The 22,098-nt window shown below is 46.3% G+C and overlaps 1 protein-coding gene across 2 annotated transcripts in view; it reads right to left on the bottom strand.

Moving 5' to 3' along the window:
* LOC149439062 (protein DOP1B-like) overlaps nucleotides 1-22,098 on the bottom strand; it is a 657,792-nt gene that overhangs the window by 386,479 nt on the left and 249,215 nt on the right. The window contains exon 20 of one of the 2 annotated variants that reach the window (XM_089659534.1): nucleotides 7,700-7,783. The exons of the other annotated variant lie outside the window; for it this stretch is intronic. The gene's annotated coding sequence lies outside the window, so the exon portion shown is untranslated. Of the gene's footprint in view, nucleotides 1-7,699; nucleotides 7,784-22,098 lie in introns of those variants that run through there. 2 annotated transcript variants of the gene reach the window in all.

Consider the following 22,098-nt stretch of genomic DNA (forward strand, 5'->3'; position numbering starts at 1 on the left):
ATGAGAAGAGCTGTCCTCTCTTCCTCAGAATCAGACCCAGGAGGGGTCCCTCTTGGCAATACTTTTTCAGTTTTGTCAGGTGATGAGATGGTATCTGATATATCCATTTCTCTATCATCTATGGATGAGGGGGAGTCACATACTCTGAAGAGAGCTGTTTCGGGTGATGAGAGTGTGGTAGAGGTTAGGAAACGACTACCCCAATCATCCTGATGGCAGTTCCCACTCTGTTAAAGGTGGTGACCATTAATGTCGCCAGCATTAAATCTGCAAGAGCTCGTGATACGGCCTTATTTTTGCTCAGTGAGTTTGATGCTGAGATTTTATTTTTGCAAGAGACCTGGCTCAATACATTGGCCGATGTCTATCTAGCAAAAAGGGAGTGGAGATGTGGTCCCTTCTTTTGGTCTCTTGCGGCTGAACCTTGCAGCGGAGTTGCGGTCCTTTTTAAAACCGATATGGTAACGTGCCGGCGGGTAATTGAGGTAGAAATGGGGAGATGCATGGTCTTAGACGTCTCTGTTAGGGGGCAGGACCTGCGCCTGATCAATATCTATGGACCGCAGTCAAAATGGGGCAGGAAATGCCTCCTCACAAAGATCAAGCCCTTCCTTTTTACGTCCCAGCAGGTTGTCTTTGGAGGTGACTTTAACACCATAATTAGGCCTGAAGACAGGAGAGGCTCCATAGACAGGCTGGGTTATGATAGCGTTTTTCTCAGAGATTTGGTTAGACAGGCAGGCCTGGTAGATGTGCACATTAAGCACTGCCCTGGCAGCACGGGGTTCACATTTCAGAGAGGGAATAGTCAGAGCAGGATAGACAGGTTTTTTTTAAAGGAGAACTCTGCTTTCTCAGCTCCTGAGTTGAAGGCGGTGGAGTTCTCTGACCACTGTATGCTGTCTGTGACTCTGAATGCCTCGGACGCTCCACCCAGGGGAAGGGGTGTCTGGAAACTGAATTCGGCTCTCCTGGAAGATGTAGAGGTAAGACAATCCTTTGAGGATTTTTTTCAGGCACAAGTTTCTATTCTGGACTTTTGCAGCACTAAGTCAGAGTGGTGGGAGCTTGTGAAACAAAGGGCGATTGGACTTTTCAAGGCCATAAGTAAGAAGAAGCAGCTTGGTATGTATATTGCCTACCAGCATTTGCGGAGGAAGCTTGATCGTCTTGTCTCGTATGGAGGAGATCCAGGGGAGATCTCTGAAGTGAAGCTTCTTCTTAGGAAGTGTCAATACGACCGGCATGCCTCCTTGGTTCTGGAGAGGGATTATGGGAAATATCACTCGCCTGATCCTTACCAGAACTGTAAGCAAGGCATAGCAGTTAAGACGGTCATTGGCCTGAAAGACAGTACGGGTTCCCTGATAAAGTCCAGATCAGGGATCTTGGAGATCTTTGGGTCGTATTATGCAGACCTCCTGGGAAGAAAGGACCTTAGCCGGGACAGGATGGAAAGCTTTCTGGATTCTACTCCAGGATTGGGAAATGGTGCATTGCTTTTGATGAATTTGACAGAACCAATTTCAGCGGATGAGGTAGTTCATGCTATAGACAAGCTGGCTACCAAAAAATCGCCTGGGCCAGATGGATTGACAGCTGAATTTTACAAGTGTTTTAAGTCCATTCTGGCTCCCTTTTTAGCGGAGGTTTTTAACAGCTGTCTAGAAGAGGGTTCGCTCCCTCCCTCCATGAGGCAATCCGCTGTGATTCTTCTGTCAAAAGGTAAAGACCCCTCAATGATTGAGAACTGGCGCCCCATCAGTCTTCTCAATGTTGATAGAAAGATCTTGGCAAAGATTCTTTTTTGGCGCTTGTCGTCAGTAGCAGGCGATTTGTTGTCCAGCCATCAGCACTGTTCGGTCCAAGGTAGAAGTACCTTTTCAGCAGTTTTGGCTATCCGGGAGGCTTTGGAACGATGCAGGGTTGCTGGATGGAGAAAGTACTTGCTGGCATTGGATCAGGCAAAAGCTTTTGATCGAGTGAATCATGAATATCTGTGGTTGCTGCTTGGTAGATACGGCCTGCAGGGGAGGTTTATAGATTGGCTGAAGACATTATATAAAGGGGCTGAGAGCTTCCCGCTTGTTAATGGTTGGGTTGGGCGGCCTTTTGAGGTCGGCTCTGGTGTGCGCCAGGGATGTCCTTTGAGCCCCCTGCTATATGCTTTCGCAATCGACCCCTTTGTAAGAAGGCTAGAGGGCGCATCGTTGTGCGGGGTGCCTCTGGGCATTGCTGGTGTGCCGCCTTTGAAGGTCGTTGCCTATGCCGATGATGTGTCTGTTATTATCTCTGGGACTGAGGAGGCGTGGGAGGTGGTCTCTGTGATAGAGCAGTACACGGAGGCTTCTGGCTCTAAAGTCAACCATGAAAAGAGTGAAGTTTTCTGGATAGGTGAGGAGGGTGAAAGCTTCGAACTTCCGGATGCCTTCCCAGAGCCCCAGCAGGAAATTAAAATTTTGGGCATCAAATTTGGTCCTGGTGACTATGGTCATCGAAACTGGGAAAGCAGGTTGGTAGTTGCCAATGCCAAAGTAGCAAGCTGGAAGAGATGGAGGCTTTCCTTGAGAGAGAGGGTTGACTTGATCAAAACTTACCTGATCCCGATCTTTTTATATGTCAGCTTCGTCTGTATCTTGCCAGTATCTCTCTATGCACGGGTCTACAGCTGTTTTTTCCAACTGTTATGGGGAAACAGGCTGAACCTGATCAAACGCAATGTAACTTACCTGTCTAGGCGGGAGGGTGGCCTAGGAATGGTCAACCCGATAGTTTTCTTTTCTTTGCTCTTTTTAAAGTACAATCTTGGTAATATGTTAGCAGGGACCCCGCCGGGATGGGTGGGTATTTTTCAGTCTTGGTTTAGGCCTTTTCTGCATTGCTGGGAAGATGGCGGGCCAGTGAAAAGTCTGAGAGTCCGACATGGCAAGCTCCCGGCTTATGTTGCCCCGTGTCTGAAAATACTTCGGCAGTGGCAGGTGACAGTGGAGGATATCAGGTCCCTTCCCAGGAAGCTTCTGGGGGAGAGGATTTTGGCTTCTGCTTTCAGTGTGTCACTGGCCTTAAAGGATTGCCCAGGCTCCGTAATGAGGGAGGGATTGCGTTTAATTAACTTGGAGAGAATCCCTTTGAAGTTTAGGGATCAAGCCTGGCTCGCTTTCCATGGAAGGCTCTATGTGAGAGGGAACCTGAAGCACCGCCCTGTGGATGATCGGGATTGTCCTAGAGCAGAGTGTGTTGGTAAAGTGGAGTCTATGGACCACTTTCTGCTCCTGTGTCCCTTTAACATAGAGGTGTATAAAAGGGTGGGGAGGGTTCTGGGCATCCCCTTTCTCTATCGCATGAGTTATGCAGAGTGGGTGTACGGGGCATTCCCAGCTCACTGGGACTTTGATTTGGATACACTTTTTCTAGTTAGTATAGTTGTCCGTTACTTCACATGGAACGCACGGTGTCAGATTACCCTGCGGAAGAAAGTCCTCCCTGTAGAGGTGGTGGTGCACGATATTCTGGGTGAGGTTGGGAAGATTCGGGGTCTTGAGAAGGGCAGGGAGCCTCGGGCGGTCTGGATAAGGGCGTGGAGGAATATCAGACCTGCCTTTGGTGAACTGTCCATCTCTGGGTGAGGGGGTCTTTCCTTATGCTGTTCTTTTCACTCCCGTAGTTTTTGTTGATTAAGATCTTTTTTGAAGAAGGGCTGCATGCATAAGGGGGGCGGGGTGGTTTCTTGACCTCACAGGTTTGATGTCTGGTGTAGTGATGTGAGTGGTAGTACGATTTATTTCCCCAATTATGTCATGTTCATTTCTGAGACGTTTGCTTTTGTCTGACGGCAGATTTTGCTATGTTTATTTTCGTTTTGCTGTAAATATATATAATTTTTTTATATTCTGTATAATATTTTATGTTTATTGATTGCGAGACTTTTAATAAAGAAAAATTGGGAAGAATTCTCCTTACATTGGTGTCATTTGGAACAATGTCCCTTACGTTGGTGTCAGTGGGAAGAATTTTCTTTACATTGGTGTCAGTGGGAAAAATATCCCTTACATTGGTGTCACTGAGAAGAATGTCCCTTACACTGGTGTCAGTGGGAAGAATGTCCCTTGCATTGTTGTCAGTGGGAAGAATTCTCTTTACATTGGTGTCAGTGGGAAGAATCCCTCTTACATTGATGTCACTGAGAAGAATTCTCCTTACACTGGTGGTCAGTGGAAAGAATTTTCCTTACATTGGCGTAATTTGGAAGAATATCCCTTATATTGGTGTCAGTGGGTAGAATTCTCTTTACATTGGTGTCAGTGGAAAGAATGTCCCTTACATTAGTGTCAGTTGGAAGAATGTCCCTTACATTTGTGGTCAGTGGGAAGAAAGTCCCTTACATTGGTGTCAGTGGCAAGAATGTCCCTTACATTGGTGTCAATGGCAAGAATGTCCCTTATATTAGTGTCAGTGGGAAGAATGTCCCTTACATTGGTGTCAGTGGGAAGGATGCTCCTTACTTTAGTGTCCCTGAGAAGAATGCCCAGCACATTGGTGTCATTAAGAAGAATTCTCCTTACATTGGTGGTCAGTAGCAAGAATTCTCTTTACATTGGTGTCAGTGGGAAGAATGTCCCTTACACTGGTGTCAGTGGCAAGAATTCTCTTTACATTGGTGTCAGTGGAAAGAATGTTCCTTACATTGGTGTCAGTGGGAAGAATTCTCCTTACATTGGTGTCAGTGGGAAGAATTCTCCTTACATTGGTGGTCACTGAGAAGAATGCCCCTCACATTGGTGTCAGTGGCAAGAATGTCCCTTACATTGGTGTCAGTGGGAAGAAAGTCCCTTACATTGGTGTCAGAGGGAAGAATGTACCTTGCATTGGTGTCAGTGGGAAGAATTCTCTTTACATTGGTGTCAGTGAGGAGAATTTCCCCCTTACATTGGTGTAAGTGGGAAGGTTTAGGGGTCTGAAAAGACATCACCTCTGAGGAATCAAAGGATAAAAGTGACAGATCTCTGATGTTTATCAAAGCCAACCCAGAAACATTTCCTTCTATGGATTTATCTTCAGTAAAAATTGGTTGTACATTCATTTTATATTCCACAAAATAATAACTTTAAAAAAAGACAACAAATAAGCAAAGCCCCGGTGACCTAATGAATAAGGCATTGGCCTCCTAAGCCAGGGATTGTGGGTTCGAGTCCCACCTGGGGTGCTTCATACTTTTCTGTATATAGAATACAGAGAACTGACACTCCATTTGAGTTTATTTAAAAAAACAAAAAACAAAAAAAAAACTTCATTAACCGCTTCCCCTCCGCCCTATAGCAGAAATACTGCTGCAGGGTGGCACGGGTACACAAAATCACGTATATATATGTGATTTTGAAGCTCCAGATAGGGGGCATGCGAACTCCCTACCAGCGCCACCATTCTCAGTCTTGGCTGTCAATCACTGGGTCCCGGCCGGTGATTACTTGCGGGTACCCGTGATCGCCGAATATCTTCAACGGGGGAGAGACCTGTGTATAAACAATACAGATCTCTCCCCTGTCAGCTCCTGCACACTGTATAGCAGAGCCATACAAAGCAGTGTGCTTAAAGTGGAAAACACACACAGCACACAGTTAACTCTTTGATCACCCCAGATGTCAACCCCTTCCTGCCCAGTTTCATTAGTACAGCGTCAGTGCTTTTTATTAGCACTTATCACTGTATCGGTGTCACTGGGGATGTCAGTGACAACAAGTCAGTTCCCCTCAGTGTCAGAATGCCCGCCACAGTCCTGCTATAAGTTACTGATCGACATTACTAGTAAAAAAAACAAACAAAAACAAAATTCCAGTATATATATATATATATATATATATATATATATATATCACCATTTGTAAACACTATAACTTTCATGTAAGCCAATTAATTTACACATATTGGGATTTTTTTTAGCAGAGACATGTAGCAGAATACATTTTGGCCAAAATTTATTACAAAATTTGAATTTTACATTTTTTTATTATAAAAAATATTGTTCTTTTCTCAAAATTGTCACTTTTTTTGCTTATAGAGCAGAAAAGTACAGTAGTGATGTCATCTCTATTTAGCAGCCAACATGCAGAGTACTTTGTTCAATGTTATCCCACTAGAGGGCTCAGGAGAAACCGCCAGCAACCTGCAAAGGGGGGCCAGGGTTGCGACTGCCTAGGGGCCTCCTCGGAGTTGAATCTGCCACTGCCAGTGAGATCAAAATCCCACAAGAATGCCCTCTTGTAATGGGTCTGAGTGCATTCTTGAGCGGTTTCCAACACCCAGACCTGATGAAAAGTGTGCTGACATAATTTTTTCACACAAATAAAGCTTTCTTTGGTGGTATTTGATCACAGCTGGGTTGTTTATTTTTTATTATATAAATTAAAAAATACCAAACATTTTGAAAAAAAATATTCTTTCTTTCTGCTATAAAACACCCAATAAAAAAAAATTAAAGCTTAGACCAATTTTAGGCCAAAATTAATTTTGCTACATGTATTTGGTTAAAAAAAATCCCAATCAGTGTATATTGGTTTGTATGAAAGTTATAGTGTTTACAAACCATGGTATGTATACTGGAATTTACACAGCTGTAGACGCTATGCTGGTCATGGCTGCGATCAGCAACTTATAGTGGGACTGTGATAGTGTGGTGGAAAATCTAGTGCTAGCTGATGCTGACGGGGAGGACACTAACTGATACTGACATCGATAGTGGCACTAATACAGTGATCAGTGCTGATACTGTACACTGTCTCTGTACACTGGCTGGGAAGGGGTTAACATCTAGGGCGATCAAGGGGTCAATTGTGTGCCTAACAATGTGTAATGTGTGTAATATAGGTAAAATGGTAAACGAGCGCTAGAAATGTACGTATGGATAGCAGCTTGCATAAATAGGTAAAACCTCCAACCCTCTTAAACAATATCTCACAAAAATGCAGCGCTAAAATAGACAATCTAAAATTTCATCACACAAACATAGGTGCATCACTCAATGGCGTATTGAAAACGCATATAAAAAAGTGATGATCAGTCCAATATATCATAAAACATAATAAAAAATATATAAAATAAAGTGCAAATGCGTATACAACATCCAGAAGTGTATTAGTGACACAATAAATCTTCTATAGGTGCAAATCCGTGTCTCAGATGTGCGTGGAAAAGAGAGTAAGTTGCACTAACCAGATAGTGCAAATTATAGCGCTTTTGAGTAATCAGGACCACTCCTGGTCATCATCATCCTGGGATGCATGGAACATCTCTGGCAACAGGTCTGCATATAGCCTCTCCTCCACTGACACTCTCCACATTAATGGGAAGAAACTCTTCACTAATGTGCACCCGCTGGTCAGCACTCCACCTTGGTGGCTCAAAATAAATGAGCCAAAGAACAAAGTGCTAAGAGTGTAGTAGGTTTACTAAATGAACATGAATAATAGATGAAAAACAGGTGGGCTCACATCTGGACCATAGTGATAATATGGTAAACAGGCATATAAGATATAATCCGGAACCAAGATGGCCGCAAGCCTCCCTCGTGGCTCAGGCAGTGTAAATAAAACTGGCTTTGGCTACTCCCTGATGCATTTCGTGCAACAGCACATTTTCAAAGGGCTTTGAAAAGGGCTTTTTTGCTGCAGACGGGCGGCAAGTGGTTAAGAAAGAGAATATGTTCCTTACCGGGTTTTCTCCAGAAGTCTCTCCAGAACATCTAAAAGGAGACCCAGGCGAAGCTTCATGTCCGGAGTTGCTGACCCAGCTGTAAAGCAAGAGAAGAAAATAAAGTGTTACTGCAAGCTTTGCTTTGGCTATGAAAAATGAAGATGGATCCACCAGTTCTTTTACTTCAGAATAAATGTCATCTCTTTGTGTCTGTTATGAAGGTTTCATATTGCAGATTTTAAATGATGCCAAAACAGCAGTCAGTCAGCACAGAGTGACCAGATGAAACAATGCTGCGTGTATCAGAGGTGTGGACATTTTTGCAAAAAACTAAATCGGAGTCCCAATCTACTTGTCCCTCATGACAATCTGCTTGTCCTGATAAAGAAAAAATACATTTGAACCAAAACCGTATTTAAATCTGAGATGATTTTAGGAATGTCTGGGTCTATCCTTTATCCCTTTCGCTGCCAGAGCCCTTTTTGTTTTTGCACACGTTTAGAAAATCATTTTAGGATTGAAGATTACAAAAAAAAACCAAAAATGATCTATTTTCTGAAAGCAGAGACCTTAGAGAATAAAATAGCGGTAGTTCCAATTGATGTCACACGACATTACCACAAAGGTCTAGGAAACCCAACATTTCAGTAAAAGATACACTTCATTTTAGGGCACAAAATAGCAATAAATTACCCTTTTTGTTTTTGGTAAAATATAAAAGACGAGGTTGCTTCGAATAAATAGATATCCAGCATGTCAAACCTTAAATATACATGCGCTCGTGAAATGGCAACAAACTTTAGTGCCCTATATTTTGTATAGGTGACGCTTTTAAAGCCCCTTATATGTCATTAGTGTAGTGTTACAGAGGTCTGAGGCTAGAATTATTGCTCTCAATCCGGCGTGTGCGACGATATGTAACATGTGTATACCAATTGATGTTTTCATGTGTTGGTGCGCCGTGTGCTTTTAAAATTTTTTGTTGCGGGGGTTTATGTGCTTGCGTGTAATTTTTATGTGCTTGTGTGTAATTTTTTAAAATTAAAAAACAAATGTTTTTACTTAACTATTTTTTTTCTTCTTCACATAGGGGCCAAAAAGTCCCCTATGTGATGATTTTTGGTCACAGGTTCTCTTTATTGAGACATCCAGGGTCCAAAAGACCTTGCATGGCTCCCTTGTACTCCACTGGATGTAATGCAGTGCACATCACACTGCATTACATTCTTTCATGGCCTCGATGGCTGGGAAATCTGTCAATGGGGACCCGGAAGTGACGTCAGAACATAATTTCTGGGTCAGGACAAGAAGAGGAGGGGAGTGAAAATGTCCGCACTCCTCTATCCCCTCTACATGCTGGCACCTGCTGAACTGGTCCTGTTCCCACAGATGGACAAGTGGAGCCTGGGAGACATAGCGGACAAGACGGAGGTATGTGGGGTGGTGGAGGAGGCTGTTACTGTAGGCTGTGTGGAATCAATCGGCGGCAGCACTGCCGCCCGAATGCTTCCACCTGACAGGTGAGTTAAATGTTTCAAAAAACTACCTGCCCGGTGCCCAAAATTACATATTCCGAGTGTTGGACGATACAAAGTGAACATCCCTGCTGAATGTGAAGTGTAGAATTTCCTTCATTAAATCTACTGACTTACACTGCAATGCATGCTCACTGGACACATGCTCACTATATGGCTTGTGGACTCCTGATCATCTCTCCTAATCAGCTTGTTAGCCATTCAATTCCAGAACCAAAGGCAGTGACCTGCAGGTGCCTCTATAACATCCTTCAACTTCTAGGAAGAGTTTACACAAGACCCTGGAGGGTGACTGTGGGAATTTGTCCCATTTGTAAGGTCAGGTACCGGTGATGGATGAGAAGACCTGGCTCACACATTGGGCCTCACATTGGGTGCCAGAAAAAAAGACCTGGCTTGTCATGGCCATTCCAATTCATCCCCAAGGTGTTCAGTAGGGTTGAGGTCAGGGCTCTGTGCAGGACACTCCAGTTCCTCCACACCAAACTGGTCATCCATGTCTTTGTGAAGCTGGCTTTGTACACAGGGGACAGTCATGGAGGGAACAGAAAAGAGTCTGTAGGGATGGCAAAAAAACTCAATGACATCACCGGCCGCATCAGCATTACCCACTTCAGCTCCGAAAGGGTTTATCAACTTTGCGACCTGGCTATTTTTTGCAATTTAGCACTGCACTACTTCAACTGGCAATTGTGTGGTCGTGCAACCCTGTACCCAAATTACGTTTATATCTTTTTTTAATAAATAGAGCCTTTTTAACCGCTTATTGACCACCCTATAGCAGAAATAGGTTGCTATAATAATTGCTATTTAGCACTGCGCTACTTTTAATGGGAATTGCGCAGTCATGTAACGCTGTACCCAAATTAAGTTTTATCTTTTTTTTCACACAAATAGAGCTTTTTTATGGTATTTAATCCCCACTGAGGTTTTTATTTTTTTGCTATATAAATGAAAACAGACATTTTTGAAAAAAAAAATATTTTTTACTTTCTATTATAAAACATATCTAATCAAGGTGTTTTTTACAAATCTAATTTTTTCATAAATTTAGATAAAAATGTACACTGCTACATGTCTTTGATAAAAAAAAAAAATCACGAAAACTGTATATTGATTGGTTTGCATGAACGTTATAGCGTCTACAGTGGATGGGATATATACTTGAATTTTTATACTAGTGATGGCAGTAATCAGTGACTTATAATGGGACTGTGATAGCGTGGCGGCCAATCTGACACTATCTGACACTGGGAAGAAATTGACTAATGGCCACTGTCATCTCTAGTGACACTAATAGACTGATCATTGATCATACTATACACTGTCAGTGTACTAATGACACTGGCTGGGAAAGGGTTAACATTTAGGGGTGATCAAGGGGTTAACTGTGTGCTGCTTTTACTAATAGACCTCTTTGTTTCTCATCACTGCACAGATCATTCCCTCTGTAGAGAGCTCTGTGTTATTTGTGAACACAGGGCTCTGGGCTGTGATTAGACACAGCCTATCAGCAGATCCTAGCCGTAAATCATTGGTTGACAGATTCCTGCTGTGTGCACCCTATACCCAGAAGAAGGCAGCAACACATCAGTACGTTGCTTTGTCTGTGCGGGCCGCCCATCACATGGGGGGTTGTTTAGAAAACTCCCAGAAATCAGTCAGTATTGCAGCCTTACAATATGGTGTCACCCTCTACAAAGTAACAGAAATGGGGAGTTGGAATTACAGACCAGCAGAAGCTTTGCAGAGACAATCTTCGGTAACAAACACTTTTCCTAACGACGATGAATATCCTCTGCCCTTATTTGTTTCAAATTTGTCGGTATTTTTTGGTTTATAGTGCAAAATATTTAAAAACTGCAGATGTGATCAAATACCACCAGAAGAAAGCTCTATTTGTGGGGGGGAAAAGACATGAATGTCATTTGGGTGCAGAGTTGCATGACCGCACAATTTTTAAAGTAACCGAGTGCCGTATCACAAATCCTATGGAAGGCAAGTGGGTATTCTTCTATGGATGGAGCTTCCTGGAGGAAATGATTGGTGTACTTTCTCATCGGTTAGATTCCACCATGTAATATCGGGTGTTGATGTCGGTCTCCTTGTGTCTGTGTGTGTACAGTGCACAGTTTCCTCTGGTTTAGGAGGCCCCAGAGTTCTACAGCCTCTGTCCCAAAGGACTCAAGATCGATTTCGCTTTCAGTGACACCAACGATGGGGCTTATCTTTCTCCTGCTCTCTCTTCAGTGTGCCGCCAGGCCTAAATTTCTCTAAAATGAAGTAAAGCGTAGAGGTATAGGTCTGACACCACAAGCCATTCAGTGTTGCCACACCACGCCCAATTTTCACCACACCCACTTTTTGCCACTCCCCTATGTAACCGGCCTATGGCACACTGCACACACCCCGTTTTATTTTCAGCCCCTCCAAATTATTTTCAAATGTTGGCACCTATGTACTTCCTGTGTGGTCATAGGGACAGGTGTGTTAGAGGGTGTGTGTGGGGGTGAGGGGTGTTTTGTATGTGTGTTTGTTCCCTGTCTGTATATGCTGGTGTTTGTATGTGTAGACATATTTGTGTGTGTTAGGGATAGGTGACACTAGCGGTACTGTTCACTGGCAAGGGACAGGATCACCATGAGGATCGGAGGAAATACTCCACTAGCTCCTTGTATTGGTCCCTCACTGTTAGGATGAGCGTGCCGTTGCTCCATCACCGATGAAACCACCACAGGGAGTCCCTTGTTACTAATTCTACCAGACAGGGTCCAGGTCAGCATTCACTCTGCTGCCGATTTTGCTGCCCTGCCATTCTACATCCTCCCACTGACCACCGACATACAAGGGCATTCTTCCTTCTAATGATCAAACAAGTAAAGAGGCGTTCTTCTTCCAAACGACCACATATCTAAGGGAACCAAAATGTATGAGAAACCGTCAGCGCTGCATTTTTTTGATTTATATCTAAGGGAGCATTCTTTCGTCTATGGACCACCAAAGTAAGCCGCCATTCTTCCTTCTACTGACCAGCAAAATAAATTAGCATTTCTTCTACTGACCACCAATGTAAAGGAGCATTCTTCCATTTACTGACCTCTCACGTACTGACCGCATCCCTTCTATTGACCACCAATGTAAAGGGGCATTCTTCCATTTACTGACCTCTCACGTACTGACCGAATCCCTTCTACTGATCACCAATGTAAAGGGGCATTCTTCCATTTACTGACCTCTCACGTACTGACCGCATCCCTTCTATTGACCACCAATGTAAAGGGGAATTCTTCCATTTACTGACCTCTCACGTACTGACCGAATCCCTTCTACTGACCACCAATGTAAAGGGGCATTCTTCCATTTACTGACCTCTCACGTACTGACCGCATCCCTTCTACTGACCACCAATATAAAGAGGCATTCTTCCATTTATGGACCGCATCCCTTCAACTGACCACCAATGTAAAGGGGCATGCTAATCTTACCAGACAGGGCCCAGGTCAGCATTCACTCTGCTGCCGATTTTGCTGCCCTGCCGTTCTACATCCTCCTACTGACCACCGACATACAAGGGCATTCTTCCTTCTAATGATCATACATGTAAAAAGGCGTTCTTCTTCCAACTGACCACATATCTAAGGGAGCATTCTTTCTTCGATGGATCACCAAGGTAAACCACCATTCTTCCTTCTACTGACCAGCAACATCAATTAGCATTTCTCCTACTGATCACCCATGTTAAGGGTGTTCTTCAATTTACTGATCTCTCACATAAGGGGACCCTCTTCCTTATATTTACCACCCCATAAAGGAACATTCCCTACTGACCACATCCCTTCTACTGACCACCAACAGAAGGGAACCTCCTTCCTTTTACTGACCACCCACACCCACCTACTGGTCACCCATTTCTGAGTCCTCCAAACTACAAATACGATCTGAGCCCTGAAGAAGGAGAACTTTCATCCCCAAAGGCATTGTCTGAGCCATGTTGTCTTGTTATGGGCGAACAATTACATACACACCTGGAGGGGACCCTCATATTATTGGAACCTGGAGGGGACGCTCATATTACAGGAACCTGGAGAGGACCCTCATATTACAGGAACCTGGAGAGGACCCTCATATTACAGGAACCTGGAGGGGATCCTCTTTATTACTGGAACCTGGAGGGGACCCTCTTATTACTGGAACCTGGAGGGGACCCTCATATTACTGGAAACTGGAGGGGACAATCATATTATTGGAACCTGGAGGGGACCCTCATATTACTGGAACCTGGAGGGGACCCTCATATTACAGGAACCTGGAGGGGACCCTAATATTACAGGAACCTGGAGGACACCCTCATATTACAGGAACCTGGAGGACACCCTCATATTACTGGAACCTGGAGGGGACCCTCATATAACTGGAACCTGGAGGGGACCCTCACATTACTGGAACCTGGAGGGACCATCATATTATAGGAACCTGGAGGGGACCCTCATATTACTGGAACCTGGAGGGACCATCATATTATAGGAACCTGGAGGGGACCCTCATATTACTGGAACCTGGAGGGACCATCATATTATAGGAACCTGGAGGGGACCCTCATATTATTGGAACCTGGAGGGGACCCTCATATTACTGGAACCTGTAGGGGACCATCATATTAATGGAACCTGGAGGGGACCTTCTTATTAATGGAACCTGGAGGGGACCCTCTTATTACTGGAACCTGTAGGGGACCCTCTTTATTACTGGAACCTGGAGAGGACCCTCTTTATTACTGGAACCTGGAGGGGACCCTCTTTATTACTGGAACCTGGAGGGGACCCTCTTATTACTGGAACCTGGAGGGGACCCTCATATTACTGGAAACTGGAGGGGACAATCATATTATTGGAACCTGGAGGGGACCCTCATATTAATGGAACCTGGAGGGGACCCTCATATTACAGGAACCTGGAGGGGACCCTCATATTACAGGAACCTGGAGGAAACCCTCATATTACAGGAACCTGGAGGACACCCTCATATTACTGGAACCTGGAGGGGACCCTCATATAACAGGAACCTGGAGGAGACTCTCTTTATTAGTGGAACCTGGAGGGGACCCTCATATTACTGGAACCTGGAGGGGACCCTCATAATACAGGAACCTGGAGGGGACCCTCTTTATTAGTGGAACCTGGAGGGGACCCTCTTTATTAGTGGAACCTGGAGGGGACCCTCATATTACTGGAACCTGGAGGGGACCCTCTTTATTACCGGAACCTGGAGGGGACCCTCATATTACTGGAACCTGGAGGAGACCCTCATATTACTGGAACCTGGAAGGGACCCTCATATTACAGGAACCTGGAGGGGACCCTCTTTATTAGTGGAACCTGGAGGGGACCTTCATATTACTGGAACCTGGAGGACACCCTCATATTACTGGAACCTGGAGGGGACCCTCTTTATTAGTGGAACCTGGAGGGGACCTTCATATTACTGGAACCTGGAGGGGACCCTCTTTATTACCGGAACCTGGAGGGGACCCTCATATTACTGGAACCTGGAGGAGACCCTCATATTACTGGAACCTGGAGGGGACCCTCATATTACAGGAACCTGGAGGGGACCCTCTTTATTAGTGGAACCTGGAGGGGACCTTCATATTACTGGAACCTGGAGGACACCCTCATATTACAGGAACCTGGAGGACACCCTCATATTACTGGAACCTGGAGGGGACCCTCATATAACAGGAACCTGGAGGAGACTCTCTTTATTAGTGGAACCTGGAGGGGACCCTCATATTACTGGAACCTGGAGGGGACCCTCATAATACAGGAACCTGGAGGGGACCCTCTTTATTAGTGGAACCTGGAGGGGACCCTCTTTATTAGTGGAACCTGGAGGGGACCCTCATATTACTGGAACCTGGAGGGGACCCTCTTTATTACCGGAACCTGGAGGGGACCCTCATATTACTGGAACCTGGAGGAGACCCTCATATTACTGGAACCTGGAGGGGACCCTCATATTACAGGAACCTGGAGGGGACCCTCTTTATTAGTGGAACCTGGAGGGGACCTTCATATTACTGGAACCTGGAGGGGACCCTCATATTACTGGAACCTGGAGGGGACCCTCATATTACTGGAACCTGGAGGCGACCCTCATATTAAAGGTACCTGGAGGGGACCCTCATATTACAGGAACCTGGAGGACACCCTCATATTACTGCAACCTGGAGGACACCCTCATATTACTGGAACCTGGAGAGGACCCTCATATAACAGGAACCTGGAAGAGACTCTCTTTATTAGTGGAACCTGGAGGGGACCCTCATAATACAGGAACCTGGAGGGGACCCTCTTTATTAGTGGAACCTGGAGGGGACCCTCTTTATTAGTGGAACCTGGAGGGGACCCTCATATTACTGGAACCTGTAGGGGACCCTCTTTATTAGTGGAACCTGGAGGGGACCTTCCTATTACTGGAACCTGGAGGAGACCCTCATATTACTGGAACCTGGAGGGGACCCTCATATTACTGGAACCTAGAGGGGACCATCATATTACTGGTACCTAGAGGGGACCATCACATTATTGGAACCTGAAGGTGACCCTCTTTATTACCGGAACCTGGAGGGGACCCTCTTTATTACCGGAACCTGGAGGGGACCCTCATATTACTGGAACCTGGAGGAGACCCTCATATTACTGGAACCTGGAGGGGACCCTCATATTACAGGAACCTGGAGGGGACCCTCTTTATTAGTGGAACCTGGAGGGGACATTCATATTACTGGAACCTGGAGGGGACCCTCATATTACTGGAACCTGGAGGGGACCCTCATAATACAGGAACCTGGAGGGGACCCTCTTTATTAGTGGAACCTGGAGGGAACCCTCTTTATTAGTGGAACCTGGAGGGGACCCTCATATTACTGGAACCTGGAGGGGACCCTCTTTATTACCGGAACCTGGAGGGGACCCTCTTTATTACCGGAACCTGGAGGGGACCCTCATATTACTGGAACCTGGAGGAGACCCTCATATTACTGGAACCTGGAAGGGACCCTCATATTACAGGAACCTGGAGGGGACCCTCTTTATTAGTGGAACCTGGAGGGGACCTTCATATTACTGGAACCTGGAGGACACCCTCATATTACTGGAACCTGGAGGGGACCCTCTTTATTAGTGGAACCTGGAGGGGACCCTCATATTACTGGAACCTGGAGGGGAACATCTTTATTACCGGAACCTGGAGGGGACCCTCATATTACTGGAACCTGGAGGAGACCCTCATATTACTGGAACCTGGAGGGGACCCTCATATTACAGGAACCTGGAGGGGACCCTCTTTATTAGTGGAACCTGGAGGGGACCTTCATATTACTGGAACCTGGAGGACACCCTCATATTACAGGAACCTGGAGGACACCCTCATATTACTGGAACCTGGAGGGGACCCTCATATAACAGGAACCTGGAGGAGACTCTCTTTATTAGTGGAACCTGGAGGGGACCCTCATATTACTGGAACCTGGAGGGGACCCTCATAATACAGGAACCTGGAGGGGACCCTCTTTATTAGTGGAACCTGGAGGGGACCCTCTTTATTAGTGGAACCTGGAGGGGACCCTCATATTACTGGAACCTGGAGGGGACCCTCTTTATTACCGGAACCTGGAGGGGACCCTCATATTACTGGAACCTGGAGGAGACCCTCATATTACTGGAACCTGGAGGGGACCCTCATATTACAGGAACCTGGAGGGGACCCTCTTTATTAGTGGAACCTGGAGGGGACCTTCATATTACTGGAACCTGGAGGGGACCCTCATATTACTGGAACCTGGAGGGGACCCTCATATTACTGGAACCTGGAGGCGACCCTCATATTAAAGGTACCTGGAGGGGACCCTCATATTACAGGAACCTGGAGGACACCCTCATATTACTGCAACCTGGAGGACACCCTCATATTACTGGAACCTGGAGAGGACCCTCATATAACAGGAACCTGGAAGAGACTCTCTTTATTAGTGGAACCTGGAGGGGACCCTCATAATACAGGAACCTGGAGGGGACCCTCTTTATTAGTGGAACCTGGAGGGGACCCTCTTTATTAGTGGAACCTGGAGGGGACCCTCATATTACTGGAACCTGTAGGGGACCCTCTTTATTAGTGGAACCTGGAGGGGACCTTCCTATTACTGGAACCTGGAGGAGACCCTCATATTACTGGAACCTGGAGGGGACCCTCATATTACTGGAACCTAGAGGGGACCATCATATTACTGGTACCTAGAGGGGACCATCATATTATTGGAACCTGGAGGTGACCCTCTTTATTACCGGAACCTGGAGGGGACCCTCTTTATTACCGGAACCTGGAGGGGACCCTCATATTACTGGAACCTGGAGGAGACCCTCATATTACTGGAACCTGGAGGGGACCCTCATATTACAGGAACCTGGAGGGGACCCTCTTTATTAGTGGAACCTGGAGGGGACATTCATATTACTGGAACCTGGAGGGGACCCTCATATTACTGGAACCTGGAGGGGACCCTCATAATACAGGAACCTGGAGGGGACCCTCTTTATTAGTGGAACCTGGAGGGAACCCTCTTTATTAGTGGAACCTGGAGGGGACCCTCATATTACTGGAACCTGGAGGAGACCCTCATATTACTGGAATATGGAGGGGACCCTCATATGACAGGAACCTGGAGGGGACCCTCTTTATTAGTGGAACCTGGAGGGGACCTTCATATTACTGGAACCTGGAGGGGACCCTCATATTACTGGAACCTGGAGGGGACCCTCATATTAAAGGAACCTGGAGGGGACCCTCATATTACAGGAACCTGGAGGACACCCTCATATTACTGGAACCTGGAGGACACCCTCATATTACTGGAACCTGGAGGGGACCCTCATATAACAGGAACCTGGAGGAGACTCTCTTTATTAGTGGAACCTGGAGGGGACCCTCATAATACAGGAACCTGGAGGGGACCCTCTTTATTAGTGGAACCTGGAGGGGACCCTCTTTATTAGTGGAACCTGGAGGGGACCCTCATATTACTGGAACCTGGAGGGGACCCTCTTTATTAGTGGAACCTGGAGGGGACCTTCCTATTACTGGAACCTGGAGGGGACCCTCATATTACTGGAACCTAGAAGGGACCATCATATTACTGGTACCTAGAGGGGACCATCATATTATTGGAACCTGGAGGGGACCCTCTTTATTACCGGAACCTGGAGGGGACCCTCTTTATTACCGGAACCTGGAGGGGACCCTCATATTACTGGAACCTGGAGGAGACCCTCATATTACTGGAACCTGGAGGGGACCCTCATATTACAGGAACCTGGAGGGGACCCTCTTTATTAGTGGAACCTGGAGGGGACCTTCATATTACTGGAACCTGGAGGGGACCCTCATATTACTGGAACCTGGAGGGGACCCTCATATTACTGGAACCTGGAGGGGACCCTCATATTACTGGAACCTGGAGGGGACCCTCATATTACTGGAATCTGGAGGGGACCCTCATATTACTGGAATTTGGAGGGGACCCTCATAATAACAGAACCTGATAGAGACCCTCATTATAATAGAGCCTGACGTTGACCCCCATTATAATAGAGCCTGACGTTGACCCCCATTATAATAGAACCTGACGGGGAACCCTCATTATAATAGAACCTGACAGGGACCCCCCCATTATAATATAACCTGACAGGGACCCCCATTATAATAGAACCTGAAGGGGCACCCCCCCCCAATTATAATAGAACCTGATGGGGACCCTTGGCCTGTTCTGTAGCCCCTCATAGAATTCCAGCATGGGTTGTAATGCTTGGTATGGAAGAAGCTGTCTCCCCCTCAGAAGGTGTCACCAGGACAGGAAGTGAAATCTCCTCAGGGATCACAGACTGTGATGAGACAGATCTCGGTGGTCTCCCCTCCCCCTCTCTATGGAGCCTGAAAAGCTCACCAAGTGCCCCTCTCCGGATCTGAGGGCTACACCGGGTCCCGAGTGCTACCCCGTCCTCTCCATAGAAGCCCCGGGCATCCGGGTACAGCGCGGAGGACGAAAACTCCCAGCAACTCCGGGGCGGCCTGCACTCACCGTACAGCAGGCCGCGGTCCCGGCGGTGACGTACCGGGAGGGGGAGGAGCTCCGGGGACAGGCAGCACACCAGAGAGAGGGCCCGACACCGGGCATCTCCGCTCTCTTCCTCCGTATAACCGGCGAGGCTGGGCGTTTCTCTGTCCAACCCCGCCCACGACTAACCCTTAACCGCCTTCCACAGAGAGCAGCTGAGCTCTTACTGGCTGCTAGCAAAGGGGCGGAGCCACCAACATTCAAATCTGTCATCATTTCCACCAATCATACATGGCATCAGTGGGAAGAAGAATGCACTTTACATTGGTGTCAGAGGGAAGAATGCACCTGACATTGGTGTCACTGGGAAGAATGCCCCATATATTGGTGTCACTGGGAAGAATGCACCTTACATTGGTGTAAGAGGGAAGAATGTCCCATACATTGGTGTCACTGGGAAGAATACCCCTTACATTGGTGTCACCAAGAAGAATGCACTTTACATTGGTGTCAGAGGGAAGAATGTCCCATACATTGGTGTCACTGGGAAAAATGCTCCTTACATTGGTGTCAGTGGGAAGAATGCTCCATGCATCGGTGTCAATGGGAAAAGTATCCCTTAAATTGGTGTCACTGGGAAGAATGTCCGTTGTATTAGTGTCAGAGGGACGAAAGTGCCTTACATTGGTGTCACTGAGAATAATGTCCCTTACATGGGTGCCAATGGAAAGACTGCACCTTACATTGGTGTCAGTGGGAATAATGTCCCTTACATTGGTGTCACTGAGAAGAATGCTCCTTACATCGGTGTCAGTGGGAAGAAAAACTCTTACATTGGTGTCACTGAGAGGAATGTCCCTTACATTGGTGTCAGGGGAAAGAATGTCCCTTACATTGGTGTCAATGTGAAGAATGTCCCATATATTGGTATCAGTGGGAAAATAGTCCCTTGCATTGGTGAAACTGAGAAGAATGTCCCTCACATTGGTGTCAATGGGAAGAGAATCCCTTACATTGGTGTCACTGAAAATAATGCCCCTCACATTGGTGTCATTGAGAATAATGTCCCTTACATTGGTGACATTGAGAAGAATGTCCCTTACAAGGAGCTTGCCTTGGTGTCATTGATAACCATGTCCCTCACATGGGTGTCAGTGGAAAGAATGCCCTTTATAGTGTTGTTACTGAGAAGAATGTCCCATGCATTGGTGTCAGAGGGAAGAATGTCCCTTACATTGGTGTCACTGAGAATAATGTCCCTTACATGGGTGTCACATGAAAAAATGCCCCTTACATTGGTGTCATTGAGAAGGATATCCCTTACATTGGTGTCGGGGAAGAATGTTGCTTACTTTGGTGTCACTGAGAATAATGTTCCTTACATGGGTGTCAGAGTGAAGAATGACTCTTACATTGGTGTCACTGGGAAGAATGACCCGTACATGGGTGTCATTGGGAAGAATTCTCCTTACATTGGTGTCAGAGGGATGAGTGTCCCATACATGGGTGACTTTTAGAATAATGTCCCTTCATTTGTGTCAGTGGAAAGTTTGCCCATTCTATTGGTGTCATTGAGAAGAATGTCCCTTTCATTGGTGTCAGAGGGAAGAATGCCCCTTATATTGGTGTCATTGAGAATAATGTTCCTTTACATAGGTGTCATTGAGAAGAATGCTTACATTGGTGTCAGATGGAAAAACGGGTCACTATTCCCCCATTGATACCAATGATGGGGCACTATTCCTCCCACTGACACCAATGCTGGGGCACTATTCCTCCCACTGACACCAATGCTGGGGCACTATTCCTCCCACTGACACCAATGATGGGGCACTATTCCTCCCACTGACACCAATGATGGGGCACTATTCCTCCCACTGACACCAATGATGGGGCACTATTCCTCCCATTGACACCAATGATGGGACACTATTCCTACCACTGACATCAATGATGGGGCACTATTCCTCCCACTGACACCAATGATGGGGCACTATTCCTCCCACTGACACCAATGATGGGGCACTATTCCTCCCACTGACAGCAATGATGGGACACTATTTCTCCCACTGACACCAATGATGGGACACTATTTATCCCACTGACACCAATGATGGGACACTATTTCTCCCATTGACACCAATGATGGGACACTATTTCTCCCATTGACACCAATGATGAGGCACTATTTCTCCCACTGACACCAATGATAGGGCACTATTCCTCCCACTGAAACTAATGATGGGACACTATTCCTCCCACTGACACCAATGATGGGACACTATTTCTCCCACTGACACCAATGATGGGACACTATTCCTCCCACTGACACCAATGATGGGACACTATTCCTCCCACTGACACCAATGATGGGACACTATTCCTCCCACTGACACCAATGATGGGACACTGTTTACTCCCAGTGACACCAAGGCATTTTTCTGCTCCTGCTGTCCACAGTCTGCCCCCCCCCCCCCCCAGTAATGTGGCCCTTTGTTTCCAATATTTGGAGACCTCTGGTTTGGTGGAAACTGATCTTTGAGCATTGTAATCTAGAAGCTCAGATCTGCTTTTCCACTTGCTGCCTTCCTGTGTACATTCCAGGGATCCCGTGTGTAGTAGGTAGGAGGGAGTGGCGTGACCTTCCTCTGATCATTCAGCTGTGTGTGTAGTGTGGCATCCTGCAAGGTCCAGTATGGACAAGGAGGACTTGCACCATCCAGCCATAGACTGGTGCATTACTGAGCTATTGCAGTCGTTAAAGTGACT

This window comes from Staurois parvus, unplaced genomic scaffold (genome assembly GCF_062004578.1).
Source record: "Staurois parvus isolate SC_StPar_1 unplaced genomic scaffold, SC_StPar_1.0 ptg001162l, whole genome shotgun sequence".
NCBI lineage: Eukaryota > Metazoa > Chordata > Amphibia > Anura > Ranidae > Staurois > Staurois parvus.